Below are 7,385 nucleotides of genomic sequence, written 5' to 3' on the forward strand. Positions count from 1 at the left end.
ACACGCTGTTATGGTAGAGTTTTCCCTCATTGCATTCCATTCTGAAAGACTATATTTATAAATAAAGAGCTGGTATGGCGTATAAACATTTGAATTTTAAATCGGCATGACGTGGAACGCGAAACAGTACAGCTGGGAACGCACTAGACTCTGTTTTGAACTGACTTATTTATTCAGTCCATATTTAATGTTTTGCAGACTGTATAGCACTAGTCTGGCTTTCAGAAATAGAATGGAATCAGCCTATTTTCTCTGTGAAAATAGTTCTTTAGATAGATAGCACTTTACTAAATTTTGTTTGCTTCTTACTAGGTTTTCACATGACTTAGGTGCTTGGAATTCCTATTTTTGCAGTAAGTGTATTTTAAGAGTTTAGGTTTCTTCAGCCTTAAAGAAATATTATAGATATTATTAAGTGACTTTGATTTATTCCATCTGGACATTATTTCACTAGTCTTATTATTAATACCATATCTACATAAGGTCAGACTGTCCAGGAGTATGCGTTTGATTTAAATCAGGCGTGGGCACACGATGATATTTTTATTGAATCAGCAAGACCTATGATTTGATTTAATGCTGCCTAGATGGAGACTAGATATGCTGTAAATCTTGACGGAGTAGGATAGTAGAAGTCCACCAAAGCCTACGGAAATATTTCTTTTAGACTTTTCATCAGACCCTTAGGACTTAAATGAACCTGCAAAGCAGCAAATATTGAAACCCTTGTTGACTTTAGTTGGAAACAAGAATAAATTCTAAGTGAGAAAATAGGAAATGCACCCTTTCTGCCTTGTGAGATGTTATTAATAAAACACACTTTCTGAGACCTCTCTATGATGTAAATAGCTGAGATGTCTTTATAGATAGATAGATAGACAGATAGATAGATATAGAAATATGCACACACACACACACACACATATGTATGCATATCCCATTATTCAGGATGGTAACGGAAGTAATAAGCAATAATTTAATATGCTCAGAATTGAGAATGAAAACATGTTAAATTCAGTTATTAGTGTTCATAGTTTGTTGTGCTTTTTCTCTCCAGGTAATTATATTTCAGTCATTAAATTAAAGTGCAGCACTTGATACTGGCTGGAATGACTGCCATGCATTTTAAATGCTTTCTCTATTTTGTAAGTGTCATTAAGTGATAATTTAAAAAACAAACAAACCTACCACTGTACACTATTGGTTATTAATACGGTTTGTTCTTAATTCATTCTTTAAAATTAAGCAAGAAGGTACTATGGTGTAGTGGTAGTTTATAGCTGCTTTTAAAAAAATATTAGAATATATTTTAATAATAATTTTTCTTAGGAATCTACCCATTCTAAATATTACACTCCTCTCAAAAGTACGAGAGACTTAGTGCAGAGATGATTACTGGTTTTGCTTCATGGCTTTTCTGTTCTGCATCTGACATACAAAATGCTTTGACATGTTATATGTGGCTTCTGCAGTGTGTCTGCTGGAAATGTCTATGTTTTTCAGTGTGTATTTAAAACAAGGCACAGTAAAGCTTTGTAACCCAATTTCCTAGTCCTGATTCTGCAGAATCCACAGTAGGCTGCACTGAGCAGAAGCTGTCCAGCAGCAGAGCTGTGCCTCTTCTACCTTTAATCTTCCTGTTTCGTATCTGGGCAGCGCAAGGCAGCATCACCATTACCATCCCTGAGCACTTGCCAGGTGCTAGTGCTACTTTGAGCGCAAAGATGACTGAAGTTGAATTCAAGAAACCGTAAAAAAAAGGGGGGGGGGATTTTAATTTTTCATGAGGAATGCATTAATCGGAAGACTGGAGAAATGCAGAGAAAACTTACAGCTACATCCGCTTTCGTTGTCTCATCTTTTTTTTCTTCTTTTTAATTTTGTGCAGTTTGTCCAAACTAGAATATTGTCTTGGTAATTAGTATTTGAATTTATGTAGTAGCTGTCTACAGTGTATAAATAAAAGAGTCATTTTTGTGTTGAGATTCTTCTTGTAAAAAGATACTACAACACTTCCATCAGTTTGAAATCAACAGTTTCCAGAAGTCATTCTTTTACCATACCAAAAAAGTGTGTTTTCACAAGTGTCAGCTACAAGTGTACCAATCATCTGCTGAAAAGTGTGGTGGTTCTTAACAGGCAGCAGGTAATGGAAAATGAGACGAAATCTAGCTGAGTATCCTGACTCTCTCATTAGATGTTCAGTCGAGCCATGTGACCTTTTGTCTTGCAGACATTTTTTCTAGCGGTGAGATTCCTCACAATAAAAATCAAAGTTGTTCTTTGGTTAACTAGTGATGCCAGGAATGATTTTCCTGACATATCAAAATGTTACTGAACTATTTCAGCGTTTTCAACATTAGTTTCCTACAGGCTGTTTACAGTAGAAATCTCATTTTAATGACTAAAACAGTAGCTACTGTGAAAAGGGAGGGAGTTGCTGCTTTTCGCCACAGCTGGAGCTTGCCTGGAGAATCAATAAAGTTTGATTTTTACTTTGGAAATGAGACTGGGAGCATCTGAGCTGCTGGTCATCCTTTCAGTCCTCAGTTGTTCTAGGCCTTCCAGCACCCTTTAGCTACCTGTAACTACTGAAATCTTAAATGTCAAATGAAACCAATGAAGTGAAACCAATCTGGATCAGGAATGCGTCAATTCATTTAGAGTCCCCTAGTTACACCATTGGCCTGAGACCATCATCTTTGTGGTTCGGCATATGTAAATAAAACCAAATTCGGTATAGTTGGGTGGAGCTTCTTGTTAGGATTTTGCTGCATGCTTCAGCAGATTGGTTTTGACATACTTCTCATTCTGAAAAGAAAGAAGGTGGTTTCCCTCTTTGAAATAATGATTTCCATTGATATGTGTCATTTACAGTAAAATCTTCAAGTTAGTGTAAGCATTGCTGGTAAACCTACAGAGTGGTGTTGTACAGATTTTCCAACCTAGTTCTGAGGCAGTAGAGCTGTGCATATGCAGTATTGCACTGGATCTGGTTAGTTCAGACCTCAGGCTGCGTGAGTAAGACTGTAGCTTCTTCACCTCCCTTCTCAGAAAAACCTTCAAGCAGGCCCAACCCAGGAGCTGTGCAGTGTGCTTCTGGTTCTAGAGATGCTCTGTGTAGATCCAGGTCAGAGTATGTTTTCCAACTATATTTGAATGCTGTGCGTTTCTTATATGTCCGAAGTGCCAGAAAATGATTGAGTGATAGGTGAGCTATCCAAATTAGCCAGCTGGAAATTCTGAAGGTTGAAGTTGTCTTGAATCCCACAGAGGGGAGGATTAATCTTCTAACTCTGCAGTGCATGAACGCACTGATGTCAGATTACAACCTTTCCCAGCTATCCTGGGAAATAGCTAATCTTCTTCTAGAAATCTGAAGTATGGCTGTGACCTACCTGACAAATACCAGCACATCGATGCGGTGTTATGCTACCCTAGGGAGTCTTGTTACTGGTCTACAATGCAAAGCCTTCACAGTCAAGCTCTTCATCCTAATACTACAGCAAGTTCTGATGACAGAATATGCTAAACCCAATCCTCCCGTGTAAAAATAGCAAATAATGGACACTTTGTTTTCATAGGTGAAGCAAAAAGAGCTGTCAGAAAAAAATAAGATTAAAGGTTTTTTTTTCCCCACATAGTTTTTAAGTTTCTCAATCAAAACATCTTTCTGAAGTAAAATTACTTTTTTTATTACTTTGATTTGGGGATTAATCTTTTTTAGGATTAGGATAATTTTTAAACAAGTGAATGTTAGTTTGAAGCAAAGCCAAATATTTTGTTTAAAAATCAAATGTTTCAGCATATCTAAAAAAAGAAAAGAAAAATACTGAAAAGATATCTTTAAATTTCAGTTTCAAACTCCCTATACACTTTTGTGGCTGAAATTACTAATTACATTGTACCTCCGACTCAGGAATACTTTACAGAAATTCACTGAATGTGGTATCTTATTGCTCCCCTAATCAGCCTGGTTTAATAAATCAGGTCGACTAAGTGCTGATCATACAATTCTTCCATCTAGTCTCTGCCCTGTGAGTGGGGGGGAAGCTTTGTATGGAGTTGGTTTTAATCAGCTTGTGTGCCAGGATGAACATGGTACAATAATCTGAAGGGAAGAACGGCATTATCTCTTTAATACTTGTTAGGGAGCATGTATGAAGATCATTAAACCGATCAGCTAATGACAATACCAAGAAGTATCGCAGGCCTTGTTATAGAAGCCACAAGGAATGGGAACAGTTCAGAAATTAAAACTGAATTATTTAGAGTGCATAATCCATTGTGGCATTGATTGAAGAAGATACTGCAGAAGGAAAAAAATTCAGAGATTACCAGTAGTGATTTTACTGAAAGGCCATCCGATGGGATCCATATTAAATAGTTGTTTTCAATCACAGCTGTGCTGATTTGATCTTTCCAACGACAACTCAAGCTGTTTTTTCCAATAAAGAGGTGTAGGGATTTGGCCTTTTATTTTCTCCCTCAAGGAAAATGCTATTAAGTCAAAAAGATTTAGTCTTGAATACTTACAGAAGTGTGTGAAAGATGCAAAAATGTTAACCTTAAAGGCTTTTTCAAGTCTGTGTAAATTGTGGCTCTATTTGCTGTTCGAGACGATAATTCTTTTTGTTAGCATTCGGCGCCTGAGTGAATGCTGCTGCTTGCTTCTTCAGGCCCTCCTGCAGGAATGATTTAAGAAATGTGTGTGACTGGCATACATTTATACTCCCGTGCATTTCCACGCCTCTGCAAATGACATGATTTTACAGAGCTGGTTTACAGTGTGGGATGTACATAAAATATAGTGTATGTTGATTCAGTTTTATCCTTTGGCTTTCTGTGTTTCTAAGCCATAAAATACATGGTACGTGTTGCCTTTTCACAAGTTACCGCATTTAAGATTTATTGCCTATTAAATATAGTTATTTGCGCTGTTTTAATATAGCTTTGCAGTCAGACTGGGATTTTGGTAAATCTGTAGCAAAGAATTTTCCTCTTAAGCTTTATATGCCTTTCTTAAATATTCACTCAGTGGTATGTATGATATTCCTGCAGTCTGCTGCTTAGTGCGTTGAAATCCCAAATCATTTTCAAATTCTTTGTGCAGAATGAGCCATGATTTTTGTCCCCTGCAGAAACATGTTAGGATCCAGGACACATCACTGGCAGTGTAGTTCTGTGGTTTGCCTGCAGACCTGTGATTTGAAACAGGAATTTTTAAGATGTGGAGAACAGATGCAGCAAATCCTGCATGTCCTTAGTATGTGTTGCAATATGTCTCTTATTTACTGTGTCTAAAAGGCTAGGAAGGGTTAGAAGCAGGATGAACAGGTATTTTCCTGCTTCTCTACTCTTGGCTATGACAAAAATAAAAATAAAGATGTGGATAGAGTGCATAGGCAATTTTTTTCCCTCAGTCTTGCACGTGGAATCTAGATCACATTTCAAACAAGTTTAGTGAAGGGTAAAATTTGTCCTAAGGGGTACAAATTTATGGCAGGTAAAAATTGTTTGGTCATAAAGTACCAGACTTTGAAAACTGAAGTATTCTTTTTTCAGTAAGAATCATTATTCAAAGCACCTGTAAGAATGCCATTTTTGTCCAGAGTGGAATTTCTTGTCAAAAAGGAAAAAAATTGCTCAAAACTACTGTCCTCCTGAAGCTGGGAGGATGAGATGCCCTTAGGTTAGAGCTTTCCTTACCACGCAACCGTTTCCACTCCAAGCCCGGACCGCTGGTTCTTAGCTCTTCCCCAGAAAGGTGACTGGGTTTGTCTGTGTCTCCGCTAGCTGGATTTTACAGACCTTACGTCTTTTAGGCTATACCAACATTTTCGTTACATGTAGCTCCTACTGCGTATTTACTGTGTGTAGTGAACGGCCGAGAGAGGAAGCAGTGTGTGATGTGTATGATAAGCTGCTTCCTGAAGCAGAGGGAACATTGCTGAACCTGGAGCTTGAAACTGGAGATTGACTGGGGATTTTTTTGTTTTTGTTGTTTGTATTTTGTGAGAGATGTGTCCTCAAAAAATAACAGGGAAGAGTGCCTCTAAAGGCCCTCAGGGACTTTTTTTTTTTTTTTTTTTTTCCTTTTTATAGAAGTATTTACTTTAAAAATAGACCTAGACTGTGAAATCCAATTGTGAATTTCCTATGGCAGATGCTGTGTAAGGCAGTGATAACTCCGAGTTGTTTGATTTGGATTGAGAGTCTACTAAAGCCTGGTTTGGGCTTTATACATAAGTTGAATAAATTCTTTGTTTTTTAAAATAATGATCTGATTGGATTAAAAAAAAAGTCTGGGGGATTCTGCAACAAATCAGTGAGACAGTGAGACACTTCAAAATAACTGCCATCTATTAATTTTTAATATTCTTACTATAAATCTGAGCTAAAATGTGATTACTGTCTGTAGTACTATCCAAAATTACTTTGCAGTCCTATATGAACTTACTATGCTGCACTATCTAAAGTAAAAAGCAGCATTACGTATAAGTAACATCTGTGTTACACCTACAGCCCAGTGTAGGGCGACTGCAGGTGAGATAGCACAGTAGCTGACAGATAAGCCCAGGGACTTTTCCAAAAAAACATTCTCTCCTGTCTGTTTTTTTCAGGCTTTCATTCAATGATCTCTCTTAAATTCACACTGTCATTATTTCCCTTGCCTATATATTCATCCATACGTTTGGTTTCTGTGCTGATTGTGTCGTGGACTGAGCTACGCAGCTGTGTTCCTGCAGTTGAGTTTTTTGTTCTTACTGATGATGGAATTTGATGTCACCAGGTTTCCATACCTTTATTCTTATGCTGCACTAACACTTACAGATTTCCCTCGAAAATTTACTACCACTTATTATTAGCTAAATGTAAAAAATCCTATGATTTTATATAGCTGCAGATCTTTGTACAAGCATAATGTAATATTGGAGAGAGAGAGAGAGAGTGTGTTTGCATGCGCATATATAAGACTTAAGAGATATTGTTATACCTTCTTTTCTGATGAGCCTGAAGACGTAGCTTCTACTATTTGTATTTCTCAGTAACTTTCAGGATAAGCTACGTAAATAATCAGTATGGTACCTACTAGCTAATAAAAATGCATCCTAGAATAATGTATCTAAATGTCCTGAAATAGATTCTTAAGAAAACATTTTTGTAGTTTTGATTTATTCCAGACCTTAGGCTTAATCCCTTGATTATCTAGGTTCTGCATTCCTTTAGAGATGCTGAGATTTCAGTGGGTATTGGAGAAGATCTGAGCTTTGACTGAAACAACACTTTGGTTTATGTGTTCACTTACACATTATGTTCCTATAGATGTTCCAGATGAAACTGTTTATCAGCAAACGTATTAACAGTACTTAAAGTACATTTTC

The sequence above is a fragment of the Rhea pennata genome, chromosome 3 (genome assembly GCF_028389875.1).
Source record: "Rhea pennata isolate bPtePen1 chromosome 3, bPtePen1.pri, whole genome shotgun sequence".
Taxonomy (NCBI): domain Eukaryota; kingdom Metazoa; phylum Chordata; class Aves; order Rheiformes; family Rheidae; genus Rhea; species Rhea pennata.